The sequence below is a fragment of the Lissotriton helveticus genome, chromosome 9 (genome assembly GCF_964261635.1).
Source record: "Lissotriton helveticus chromosome 9, aLisHel1.1, whole genome shotgun sequence".
Taxonomy (NCBI): domain Eukaryota; kingdom Metazoa; phylum Chordata; class Amphibia; order Caudata; family Salamandridae; genus Lissotriton; species Lissotriton helveticus.
In genome coordinates, this window is record NC_136070.1 from 642,969,899 (window position 1) to 642,984,155 (window position 14,257).

The 14,257-nt window shown below is 42.8% G+C and overlaps 1 protein-coding gene and 1 non-coding gene across 4 annotated transcripts in view; both read right to left on the reverse strand.

Annotated features, from left to right (window-relative positions):
* The window catches only part of PCNX3 (pecanex 3), a 713,235-nt gene that overhangs the window by 686,492 nt on the left and 12,486 nt on the right, over positions 1-14,257 (reverse strand). The gene's annotated exons all lie outside the window — the stretch shown is intronic.
* LOC144783557 (small nucleolar RNA SNORA48) lies at positions 11,074-11,212 on the reverse strand. Its single transcript, XR_013601513.1, has one exon. It is a non-coding gene; the product is annotated as a small nucleolar RNA SNORA48 (small nucleolar RNA).

Sequence of the window (14,257 nt, forward strand, 5' to 3'; positions counted from 1 at the left end):
CAAATTGCGTTTATATCGAAGTGCGGGCTCCAAGGTAATAAAGATCCCCAGATACCTAAAACCCTCCATCGCCACCGAGATGGGACAGCCACGTGGCAAAAGTGGAGCGTCACCGGAAAGAACATAAATACAGGATTTTGACCAGTTGATAACTAGACCGGAATTTTTTTGAAAGGAAGTCAAAACATCAAAAAGGACGATTAACGACTTACGAGGTGACGTAAGGTACAAAAGTATATCGTCTGCGTACAGAGATATCCGATCCTCAAAGTCCGGGGACCATCTAATTCCCCTCAAGGACGGTTCCCACCTCAACCAAGCCGCCAGTGGTTCCAGAGCTAGGGCAAACAAGAGCGGGGAGAAAGGACAACCCTGGCGTGTCCCCCTACCAAGAGCAAAGGGGGTCGAGGCCCGCCCATTCACCACCACCCTGGCTAAGGGGTGAGCATAGAGCAATTGCACCCAGCGAATAAAGGCGGGTCTAAAACCGAATTTACTGAGGACCGCCCAAAGATAAGGCCACTCGATCGTGTCAAACGCCATGGTGGCGTCCAAGGACGCCAAGATGGCCGGCTCCCGCAGAGTCCCCGCTCTCGCGAGGACTCCATGCAGTCGCCGAAGGTTAAGTGCCGTGTTTCGGTGCGGTATAAAGCCGGACTGGTCCGGGTGAACCAGATCGCCTATAACAGACACCAGACGATTAGCAAGGACTTTGGCTAGGATCTTAGGTTCAGCATTGATCAGGGAAATAGGTCTAAAGGATTCACAACGGTCACGCGGCTTACCCTCCTTATGGATAACTACTATGGAGGCCAGTCTCTGGTCAGGAGGAAGAAACCCCTCCTCCAGTGACTCCAAGAACATCGATCGGAGATACGGCGCCAGTACATCCGGACAGAGCTTATAAAGTTCAATGGGGAGCCCATTCGGGCCAGAGGCCCGCCCCGAGCGAATCGAGCGGATAGCGGTCGCAATCTCATCCGCAGTGGGCGGAGCTTCCAACAGATCCCTCTCTTGATCAGACAGGCATGGGAGCGAGATATGACGTAGAAGCAAGTGGGAGTCCCGCTCCGGCCGATCGGACACCGAGGAGTACACCACCCGAAAATAGTCAGCAAAGCGCGTCACGATTCCAGCTGGATCAGTGACATCCACACCATTTTCATCCACCACAACAGGAACTACTCGACTCGCGCATTCTCTCCTATCCAACCAAGCCAGCAATTTCCCAGCCTTATCACCCACATCATACAGCCGCCCCTGCCGTTCACGACCCATCTTTTTCGCAGCATCAGTCACCAGCGCTCTATATTCAAGATGTTTCAGGTTTAGAAGGTGCAGCTTCTCAGGGGAGACCCCAGAATCCAACTCCCCTTCAAGGGCGGAAATTTCAGACTCAAGACGGACAACCTCCTCCTGCCTACATCTCTTAACATGGCCAATCGATGAGAGGGCCTGGCCTCGAATTACAGTTTTGTACGCTTCCCATAGAGAAACAGAAGAGGTCACTGAACCAACGTTGTCAGTAAAGTAGTGATTGATCGCTGCAAGGAGTTCCTTCCGGATCTTAGGATCGCGGAGGTACCACGGGTTAATCGGGGCGAGACGACCCTCCGAACCCAGATGTGCGTTCACAACCAACCACAACGGGGAATGATCCGAGATACCCCATGCTAGATGTTTAACCTCCCCTATAAGGGAAGCCTGAGAGGAGGGCATCAGTACATAATCAAGTCTTGAAAGGCTACCGTGGGCCCCAGAGTGGAAGGTATATTGGCGTTGCCCAGGATGATGTAAACACCAGCAATCAGCCAGCTCCAGCGCCTCCAGGAAGTCCCCCAACCAGGATTGAGATTGTGCGATGCCACGGGGAGGGTAACGGTCAAATGTCCCAGACACAACCGAATTGAAATCCCCCCCAACCACCAGCAAACCTTCGGGGACCCCCAGAATCACTCTTCCCAGATCGGCATAAGTCGTAGTTTGGAGGCCCGGAGGTATATAGACCGTAAACATAGTGATCACCTTCCCCTCCCAGCGCCCAACAATGGCGGCGTACCGCCCTCTATCATCAAGTATAATATCGTCTACAGCGAGAGGGAGGGAGGTCCGAACCAGAATACCCACCCCCCTGGAGCCAGAAGTGAAACCTGAGTGTGCAAAGACAGGCGATTTTTAAGGAATATTTGTAGTTTCTGAAAACCGACACTTAGAAAATTTTCTGGTGAAAATCATACAATGGATTCCTATGGAAAGAAATTCAAGTTACTGGTAAGTTTCAAACCTCCACACTTAGAAGAATTTTCAAGTGAAACCAGTCCATGTTACCCTATGGAAGAAAAGTGAGTTATCGGCTTTTGGGTAAGTACTCGACTGGCAGAGTTATGGTTCTGGGCATAGACTCAGGGGTCTCCCCGGGTCAGGTAGGTACAGTTGATACACCCTCAGCGGCACAGGGGCAGCCGGGTGCAGAGGTAGTCAGGCCCAATGTAATCCAATGAGAGGCAGGGGGCCTTCAGTTTTTGGCTGCTGGCAAGCAGGCCACGCGGCTGTGGGAGCGGGGCTCCTGGTCACTTGCTCAGGGCAAATGGGGAAGTAGGTTAGGACCAAGGTTACACTGCCAGGGGCACTCGGGCAGCTGGGTGCAGGGTGCTTTTGAGCCGTCGGGCGCTCAATATTATTCAATGAAGATCTTGAAAAGTGAACTATGGCTGCAGGCTTGGGGACGGAGATTCTTCAGGAGCGACCAACACTTCGAGAGGTAAGTTGGGATCTTGGATGATAGGTAGGCACCCAGGAGTTGGGCACAGAGGTCCGTGGGGCGCCGGGTGCAGGGGGGTCTTTTGATGTCGGGAAATCTTACCCTCTGATGATCGCGGTTGGAGGGGTCCCTTGCTGTGAGGCTGCAGGCGTCGTCTGGGTCATCGAGGAGGGTCCTTGGGCACTGGATTCCATGTCAGAATCGCCAGGGGGACGCCCTCAGGGTCTTTGTCCACTCAGGCACAGGCCGTGCTCGGCGGGTGCAGAGTGTGCTGGATTCGCGGTTCCCGGCTGGCACCAGGGGTATTGCCGTTTGAGCAGAACCACTGCTCATGGGAGTCCCAGTCTTTAAGAGGTTCAAGGCAGGCAGGTCCACCGAGGTTTTCGAGGTTACTGTCCGCAGGAGTCGCCGGGATTTAGCAGGAGCAGGTTCAAGGATCAACAGGCCTGTAGTGCTGAGGCCAAGTAAGTTGGTGTAGGCCTCTTGTTAGCAGCTGCGCGGCGAGTCTTCTTCTTGATCTTCTTTCTTGTTTTCGAATCGGGGATCTGAGGAAGGAAGGTTCAGGGTGCCCCTAAATACAAAATTTAGGGGCGTTACAGGTAGGGGAAGGGCAGGGACCAATAGGTCCCTGTCCTGGGGTGAGTACACCCCCTATCCTGCTCCTCTCCTGTTGGAGGTGGGCAGGAGCCTATCTCTGATTGGGCAGGCCTCCCCATCCTCAAGATGGCCGGAGCCCGGAGTTGTGCTTCACCTCGCCTCTCCCACCTGAGGGGTGGAGCAGGCACAGCTGGCACACCCCCTTTCCTCACGTAGGGATTCCCGCCAGTCTTCTCACCAGAGTGGGGGGTCAGAACCGGTGGGGGCCAGTTGGTGAGTACAGCAAGTGGCCTGGAGAAGCTCACAAAGGCCTTTGAAGCTTCCCCCGGCCCATCCTGGGGGAGGTGACCTAGCACCTCTCCCAGGATGTGCATTGTTGCAGGCCCAGGAGACCTGGGGGCTCTCCACCCAGGGGTCCAGCACCATGTCTGCTGTGTGGCAGCCTAGGCAGCCTCTCAGACAAGACGTGGGTTGGAAGTTAGGTTTCAGGGGGCATCTCTAAGATGCCCTCTGTAGTGCTTTTTACATTAAATCCCACACTGGCATCAGTGTGGGTTTAATGTTCTCTGTCTTCAGTGTAGCCAATTTGGTGCTGTGGAGTTCATAATGACAATCTCCAAGCACCATATACTCTTAATGGCATCACTGCACTTACAGTGCCCAGGAATGGCCCTGGGTACTGTAGGGGCACAGGGCTCATGCACCTGTGCCCACACCACTGGCATAGGGCACGCAGCTAGAGGGGTGACTGATGTATGCCAGGGCAGTGTGTTTGTGGACATGGCACACAGGGATGTGTGCCATATTCTGTGACAAGACACTCGGCCTGCCAAGGCAGTGTATGGGTGTCAGTGTACAGGGCCCCTAAGGGTGGCACAATAAGTACTGCAGCACTTAGGGGTCTTCTCTGGTCACAGTGCCCTGGGTACCTAGGGTGCCATTTACCAGGGCCTGACCTGTGGCCAGAGATGCCAATTGGGTTTAGGCTTTAGTGTAGTTTTTAGGGAAAGAACACAGGTCCTGGGTACCTGATTGGCAGGGACCCAGGGCACACCAAGGAAAAGTGCATCAGGTATCAGACAAAAAGTGGGGTGGGGTTACTGCAACAGAAACCCACTTCCCTACATCCAGGCATTACCTGCAGCCAGCCAGCCACAAAAAAATAAGAGGATATTATATTTGGCTCAACTTCATTCATTTGCTACCATTTTAAATGTCCCTGCAGCACTGTAAAGTGAGTTTACAGGTTAAATCTAAGTCTATCTGATCCCTAAGTCTGGAAACCCGCAAATAAAAAGCAGTCCTTTTGTTTGTATGTTAAACCAAAAAAATGTATAGAGTTAATTGCTTATATTTGCACAATATGGCAACACTACATGCACAAACCAGAAAAGTATTTTGTCCAGTTTTGGGGTGGTGAGAGAGTGTATTTTTCCCAAAACGACAGACGGTTTGGACACAGGGGTTACACTAAAATGTAATTGATGTAAGCTACGATTCCTTCCAGGGCAGAATCATGAAGTTAAATAGGTTAGCGTGATCAGTGGAGAAAAGACTGGATGGAAGCGATTACACACATTTTTAAAAGCCTTTAATACAGTAGTAAACAAGGGTGCCTTTTCAGCGTAGGAATATTGTTTGGAGCCTGCCGCCTGTTTTCTGTTGCTCAGTGCATAAGTGCGCCTATGTGCTTTACTTCCTTTACAGCCTTTGGTACACTAACATGGGCAGATAGGTACCTAATACCGAGTGGTTGGCAGCATCCAGAAGAACACAGTTTTATCTAGGCAGGTGAACGAATATGTGTAATCAGTTATCAAGCCATTTAAGCAGTCTTAGTTGCCGATTCAGTGCAAGACATCAGTGTATGCTTTTCATGTGATAACCAGGACACGAGTGACCAGAATTGTTGTTATTCCAAATAGGAAGCGTGTTGTGCATGTGCCGAGCCATGAAAGAGGCTACTCAAGACCATGCACTGTGGCCTTCTAATGTAAGCATGCACCTTTCATCAGATTTCTTTAATCGCTGTGAGGCAGTTCTGATCTCCCACGTTAGCAAATAATATAGTTAAAATGCCGATATGAAAATATCAATTGAACGTTTACATTCAAATTCCATTAAGCATTCAGTCTCTTGTGCCTTTGTGCACGAAAATTAATACAAAAATTAAAAATAGTTTCTTACAATGATGTGAGAGTTTAGATGGAGAAAATGTAATGTACATGTTCTGAAATCAATGTGCTGGGAATTGTGTGTATAGAGGAAAAAAGAGCTTTCTAATATCACCACTCAAGATCGCATTGGGAAGTGAGCTATTCTATAATTCATGATTAGACTACTGGACAGAGAATGTCCATGTCAACTCATTCCTTAGTATTTAAACCTCCCCCTTTGTACAACAGGAGTACAGGTGTTTGCAGTCACCAGTGTGTTTGTAGAGAGGATGTGTAAGCGATGAAAACTGTCAGTATCCCTTCTTGATAGTATGGACTGAATGACAGACCTGATCATCATCTTTCTTACTAATATTTAGGCTCAATGAGCAGGGCGTCCGCGATGAGAACTATCAATATCTCTTGTTGGTTTGGACTTGATAGCAGATCCTGACAATCTTTCCTACAAGTACTTAGGCTGTCATAAAGACACCCACTTCACGTTGAACCAATCAACATTCATTAATTTAATCTACAATAATGTACCACTTGCATATTAATCGTTTTTTCATGTTTGCTGGCTTCATCACGTTGCAGCTCCTCAGACAGTCATGAATGAATAGAAAATACTGACATGCTACTTTTTCCTTAGCTTCAGTGTTTTTAGAGGTTAGAGGTGGTATTGCATTTAATATTGGGAAATTGTTCCCCCAGAAGATACTCGTTGCATATGAGGGCAGTTTTCATCATCTTCCCTAAGATGACTGACATTTTCATTGATCTTGCATCACAGACACTTTTATCACCTTGATTCGATTGCCTCCTTAATGTATATATCTAGCAAATTCACTCTAGACGTAGCACAGGTTCCCCATTTCTCTCTGCTTTGCAGACTGGCTAGATATTTTTGCATTTTCTGTTGTAATTTTGAAATCTTGGAAGAGGGTCGCTTTTACACATACTCGGCTGGATTGAACAATTCCAAATAATCGATCTGTTCATATTTTCATCAGATGATACTTTTAAAGCCATTAAAGCCAGGTTGGACAGACAGGATTTTCCGTGATAGAAGCCTCTGTGTAGATAGCTTCAAATCTGTAGCTTCTTCTTTAATGAATAATCGTTCAAAGCGTCTGTTGTTAACATCCATAAACTGTCCTTGACCCGCTCAATCAGTACATTAGAGCCAAAAGAAATCTTTGTTTAGAAAAGCATAGTTTTTTTGTATTTATTTTTTTAACAACATTGCAGTCCCACTAAAGAACACTCTGTAGTCAGCGTGCAGTGGCACAGTTACTGAAATTTGAAGCAAATAGAGGTATTTGTTTTCTACGTTTACTTTGTGGGATTCAGATATTTTTTCTGGAGATCTCCTTAGGCAAACCTAAGTAGATGAGGTGATTTCGAGCCAGGCAAAACTTGACATCATATCATAAGTTATACCATTACTTTGCATTTCTATTTATTTAGCTTGTTCTCATTCGTTCAGAATGAAAACATAAATATTTTGCATTTCTGGAGTACCCTCAGCTACTAATTAGGGTGCAGAGTAGGAATATCGACGGAGAAATATCGTGTGACATAAATATCTCCGCAGAAATATCGAGTGGAAGAAATATCAACAAAAATATAGTTTGACCAGAATATCGACTGACCGGTCAGTAATATCGATAACAATAATATAGTTGTAATAAATATTGTTTACAAAAATATCGATGTTTTAATAATTTTATGTATTTTAGTGTTTAATGAGAATTTATTGTCATTTTATTAAATATTTTGGAATTGTATTAGTTATTAATGTATTTTATGTTTACTTTTGTGGTATTAGTGGGAATAGGGTGGGAAGTAATTTAATTATATAAAATTAATTGAATAATTAATGTGTTAATTTATTAATAATTGTTTAATAATTAGTTGTTAATTAATTTCAATTAGTCAATTAATAATTAATTATGTTAATTGTTTAATTAATTTTAGGTGTGTGTTGTGGAGTTTATATGTGTAAATGATGTGAAGGGTGGTAAGTAATTAAGTTTTTATTGATTAATTATTAAATACTTTTTAAATTACCATTAATTAATTAGTAATAATTAATTGTAAATGTGTAATTAATTTTAGGTTTGTGTTGTGGTGTTTATAAGTGTATATGGTGTGAAAGCTGGTAATTAATTAATAAAAAAATACATTAATTTTCATTAATTATTTAGTAAATATTAAATGTAATTGTGTAATTAATTTTAGGTGTGTGGTGGATATTATAGTGTTAAATGATGTGTAAATAATTATTTTTTAATATCTTTGTTAATAATATTTTTAAATGTATACATTAATTATGTTTATATTTGAAATTAAATTTAATAAAAATGTTGATAGTTTTTTTTTATTGTTTTGGGTTCCAGCGCTTTCCCTACTATTGCACTCACTGGAGTGGGAATAGTAATTTTTACCCCTACGCTATCCAGCGCTTTCCCTACTGTTGCACCCTCTGGAGTGGGAATAGTAATTTTTACCCCTACGCTATCCAGTGCTTTATCTACTGTTGCACTCACTGGAGTGGGAATAGTAATTTTTACCCCTACGCTATCCAACGCTTTCCCTGCTGTTGCACCCTTTGGGCTGGGAATAGTAATTTTTACCCCTACGCTATCCAGCGCTTTCCCTACTGTTGCACTCACTGGAGTGGGAATAGTAATTTTTACCCCTACGCTAACCAACGTTTTCCCTACTGTTGCACCCTTTGGAGTGGGAATAGTAATTTTTACCCCTACGCTATCCAACGCTTTCCCTACTGTTGCACCCTCTGGAGTGGGAATAGTAATTTTGACCCCTACGCTATCCAGCGCTTTCCCTACTGTTGCACTCACTGGAGTGTAAATAGTAGTTTTTACCTCTTCGTTATTAAATGTTTTAACTACTAATGTTTTTATTTTGTTATTAAATGTATGTATTATTATTTTTTAATACTTTAATGTGTTAATTAAATATAGAATATTTTATTCAAAATGTTTTATATGTGTTTATTTTTATATAATTATTAAAGTTTATAAATTACATAAAGATAATAATAAAATGTATTAAAGAAAATATATGTATATGTACACATTTATTGTGTTTATATTGATTAAATTAAGTTTATTTGTTATAAATATTTAAAATATAAATTTAATTTATTTTGTTAATAATATTAATATTATTTAATTTAAGTTATATTATTTTTTAAAGTCGATATTTTTTACATCTATATTTTTTACATCTATATTTTTGAGTCGATATTATTGTACTTACCTGTTTAAGTATAGGGAGTCGATATTTTTGTAATCAATATTTTTACATCTATATTTTTGTTAACTATATTTTTGTTATCGATATTTAAACATGGAACCAGTAATTAGTACAGCTGTTAAAAGAAAATGGTCTTGATGTTTCTGTTGAACCTTTACCCACCATTTGGTAAGGATTTAAACAACTCATTCAGCAAAAGGTCTTAGGGACTTAATTATTCCAAAATTGCTTTTTGTCCTCACTATCTCTTCCATCTTACTGAAAATGCCATACAGTGCTTTATATTCTTGCTTTTACTTATTGCATAACCTAAAGACAAAGCTGACAGTCCGGATTAAATATGGCAGAAGCTACTAAATTTGGCTTCAAACAAAAAGTGTGGGGCTCACTTAACTCCAACGTCATCATTCTAAGATGGTTGGTAACAACAGTTGGCAATACTGGGCCTGCTGTTACTGACACAAGTTGGTATCAGTACCTCAATAAATAGCCATTATAAGTTTTTTGCCCTAAAAAATGGAATAGCTGGCGGGTCCTGCAATTTAATAATTCAGGGCCATTTCCCCTCACATTTCCCACTTGCTTTTAGCTGGTGAAAAATGGGGGCAGAAAATAATTTAGTAGTATTGAATGCAGGTCCACGCAAAGTAAAGCTTAGAGTTGTCTGGGGTAGTTATTCAGCTATTAGCAAGTGGAATTACCACTCTACGCAACTCAGACCGAGGGCCAAGAGTTCATCTGCCTTGGTGCCTGCATCACATCCCCAGTTTGTGATAATTTGTCATGAAATGTCATCATTGGCTTACTTACACCCCAGTATGCTAAACAAGATCAAGTTGAACAGTTCTAAACTCTCTTTACAAGGAATGTCCTATACTATATTTATGTACTATCAGACTGTCCAGGCTCACAAGGAATCCCTGAGCTTTTTGCTGAAGTAAATGTCGCCCCAGGGAGGAAATGCTCATGTGAGGGTTGACGGAACACTTCTCGATTGCCACCAAAGTATAAAATCATTGTACACCCCTATATGAAGGAGTGAGGTCAATGATGTATCAGTAATAGCTCACTGACCCTACTCCTCAAAACCTGTCGCCCAAGTCGGCAGCTCGAGCATTAAGCCACAACCGCTACCACAAGAGAGGTAGCATTTTCAATATTATATGTAACTTTAAGCCTTTGACAAAACCAATAGTCCTGGCTTCTTGTAGGTGTAATGTTACTTGTATTACATTTCTGGATGCAATGACAGAAGAAGCTAAATATCAGTTGGGTAGCACACTATGTTAAACACAGATTTTTAGCTTAATTGCTTTTAAGCCACGCCCTTAATTGCATCGGTCACGTCCCTTGAGAGACTCCCCTCCTTTTTTAATGCCACTTAAAGCCCTGATCTACACGTGCTGTCAGGTTCTTTGGCGCACATAGCCTTGGTTGTAGCGCACAGAGACCTTACTCTGCCGCAGACAAAGGAAAGAAATCAGAGGGAACATTGATCAGGAGGGTTTCTCCCCCAGAAGGCTAGCCACACCCCTAAGGAGGGCTACCTGGACTGTACAGCCAGAAAAGGGTTTTGACATTTTAAAAAGAGGCAGAAAAGAGGCTTCTGGCTAGAAAAGGTGACACTCCCTCAGAAGTGGTCACCTCAAGGGCAGATTAGCCACTGGCGGGACTAGTCCATTGCCTACTAGTTATTACTTATTTATTTAGAAAGTTTTATATAGCGCGAACAAGATCTTTGCAGATATCAGAGCGCTTTACAAAAACAAGGGGTAAGAAAACAAGAGAGTGATTATCAGACTTTTGGGCAAAGAATAGTTGTAGGTAATAAATGAGTAGCAAAATAGGGTAGGTACATGGGGGAGCATAGTCAATCAGCTAAACCAATAATACAAATCGACAATCAGAAAAACGAATAGTACAAATAGGTGCAGAGTCTCAAATAGTTCCAAAGTAAAAGTTAGGGTAAATTTAGCCATGGGGATAGCTTTTACTTCTTTCTTAAAAAATGTAGTGGAGGAGATAAGCCTGGTTTCTGGGGGGAGTGAATTCCAAATCCTGGGTGCCATTCCTGAAAAGGAGCGTTTATATGTTTTTTCCTTCCGGAATCTACGAGTTTTCAGAATGGAGAACCATGAACCTAACAGCCACCCCACCATGAAACCGTAAAGAGTGATTTGCTGTGCTTTATAAAGCGGATCAGTAGAGAATCTGCATAAAGCTACAACCTACAACTTATGCACTGCGACATTAATTCTCATCTCACCCACTGTGGTGTGTACCCATAGCATGAACCAGCCAGCAATCACTTAAGGAAGGCACTGGGATGAACATGGATGAGTTTACTCTGCCCCCGCCAGATATAAGAAAAGCGCCACCAATAAGACGCATCCTTGCCCAGTGACGGGGGACACAGCTGGCCAAGCTATCAGCAACATAGAGGAAAGTCGTTCACTATTGCCATTGTATGCAAAAGGGTTTTGAGCATAAAGGTTACTAATTTGTGGTTAGAAACAAAGCGCTTCTTAATGCACCCAATGTACTAGTGTGAAACTGCTGAGTGTTAATGAAATACACTTGTTGAATTTTGAACACATTGATATTTTACTCATTTACTGTGATATCTTCAGAAGTGAAGATGATCCTTAAGTTAAGCCGTGCAGGACACCTAGCCCCATCCATTCAACATTAAATGTTAGTGCTTACTCATGTTAACAACCCAGTACTGCTCTTGTCCAAATGGCAGCATGCAAACGCACTCAAGATCACTGATCTAGAAGGCGCCCAGCACCTGTATGTGAACTTGTGCCACAGCCACATGCTCCCTGGTGTAAGGCTCTGGAGAGCCCAGTATAGCTGGGCTCGAAAAACGTTACTAGACCTCCTGGTCTAGTAACTTTAATTCACTGTAATGTACTTGACCCGTTAACTGGTCTCAAATTGTGCTCGTAGAAATACTGTCTTACGTAGCAGCTCATTTCCTCATCACAGAAGCGATCACCTTCAAATATGCAAGCTCACTATTTCCGCTTTACAAAAATAAAAAATAAAAATTTACTAGACTAAATGTTTGCTCCATGAACAAGCAGAGAGCCCATATATAGGGTCCACATGATTCCTGGCTTGCCTCTTAGTTTACTAATAGCATTGTGGTAGTGCATTGTCATTTCAGATATCATTTTCTATTGAAACTGACAAAATTTACCACCAACATGTAGTTTGATAATAGCACATAAATTATTGGAAGTGAGTTTCAGCAAAAATATTTAAGATTTGCACATCACCAAGTAAAGCGTTCTAATTTGTTTTGACGCTATAAAAAAATTCACCTCAGAATTACAAAAACGGGTCTTTCATAACTAGTGAAATTTGAAAAGTTCACTTAGCTATTTCAATGTTGCGTCAGAAAAAAGCCTAACATCTTACAGCCCCTCATTGAACAGGCTTTGCAAAGTTAAATAAAGTACAATTTACAAAATCCTCCAACTGAAGTCACATAGAATAAATAAATGTAAGCTTGGTCAGAGGTCAAAAGTCAGTTAGCCTTCCCTGAAGTTAGAGGATTTTTAACTGGACAGAAAGGTCTTGCTCGACAAAAGCTCACTACTCACGACTCACTATTACACCCCTAAATCTAGGATTTGTGGGGCTCTCCTGGCACCAGAACTTCAGAATTGGTCCATCTGCAACAAAAGGACAAATTAAGAGACCAAAGTGCGACTTAAAGACCTGCACAAAGAAAAGGCACCAAAGACTTCACCTGTGGCAACCACCATACGACCACAACTATGACTCGTTCTGGACAAGAGACCAGTTCCTAAGGAAAGAGGAACACTTCTGCAAGCCAAAGGCAGCTCTAGAACTCCAGGTACTAGTCCCCAGCAGCAAAGAACCACACTCCTGGATCCAAAGAATCACTGGCCATTGGGTATGCCAAGGAAATCGCCCACAAGTGAATGGACTAGCACATTGTAGGAAACGTAGTCCTGACCTTCAGCAAGTTTCAGGTGGCTATCATTTCCCCCGGGACTCAATGACGAAGTGAACGATGGCTGAACTTGCTGTTAACAAAGCTTGCTGGTGGCCAGCCAGGCTACCACCACTTTTATTCAACACTGTGCCTCAGGAGAACCATGCAGGATCTTCAACCCAATTCCCCAGTGGCCCTGTCTTTGAAAGGTTGCATCCCCTTCCTCACCATCTATTTTTTTTTCCATGTTATGTTTTTATTGAAATTTGATTTTTTTTAAATATCTTTATAGCATTTTATATTTTCTGTTACATGAATTCTGAGTATCGATACATATTGCATTTATAATAACATTATCTGTTCTATGCTACTGTGAACTTACATCAAGGTATTTCCTTTTCACAATCGGGATACGGTTTGCATCTATAGTGCAAAATTCCTCGTGCATTTATAAAGTACCATGGGCATCAATAGCTCGCACATACGGTTATCTCCTATCAAGGGGCGCAGTGTGTCTACTAAGTACGCCTCTTCTCAACAGTGGTCATCAATACATAAGTTTATCGATGTATACAGAAGTGTGCTTCTCATACTCAGCTCAGCTTTGAAATTACAACATACAATGCTTCATGGGAAAACAAAAGCAAATATGCATTTGTCGTATCCGTTCACTAGATATCTTTTTTTTATATATATAACATTTTAACCACAACTAATGAAGACAAAAAAACAAAAGGAAAAGAGATATCAAATGCTTAAAGTAAAATGTAGCCAGTATCCAGAGTGCCTTTAGAGCTCAGTCATGACGAGGCTTGTGCGTAAGTAGTGAGTGTGGGCTGCTGTCCCTGCTTTATATGCGGTTGCATGGACACTAGGGTATTGTGTGGCAAGAGCCACATCTATGTATTGTCTTTAAGGAATGCGAGGTCTGTGCCTAACCCAACAACCGTGGCTGAGGTGTCATGTAATTGCAGGATGTCCTCTACATCTAGGTGACATGTCAGGTATTGGTTCCCGCTTGTTGCGTAGGAGGTGCCCGCAATATAGCATTAGTGTGTGTAAGGGCTCTGAGCATATCATCCCAGGTTTGTGCAATGGGATACTGTTGCAACCCTGCCGTTTCTTCCCTATGTAGGGTGGTGCTCTCCGCTTGTGCCCAGACCTCTAGGGACTTCACCCAATGCAGTACCTCTGGTGGGTCCTTGTGTTTCCATCTCTTAGTTATTAGTCGTTTTGCTGTTATGAGGCCTAGGTCACGAAATCTAGAACTTACTTTGTTGGTCTTAGTATGTTTGTAAAATCCCATGATACAGACCTCCCATGTGGTAGGCACTTCAGCGCTAGTGCAGTTCTTAAGTGTTTCTGTTATTGTGCGCCAGTAGGTAAAAGTAGGGGGCAAGACCATAGCATATGTAATAGGTCAGCACCTAGGAGACAGCATCTCAGGCATTCGGAAGTGTTGATGTTAAAATATGTATTGATCTTATC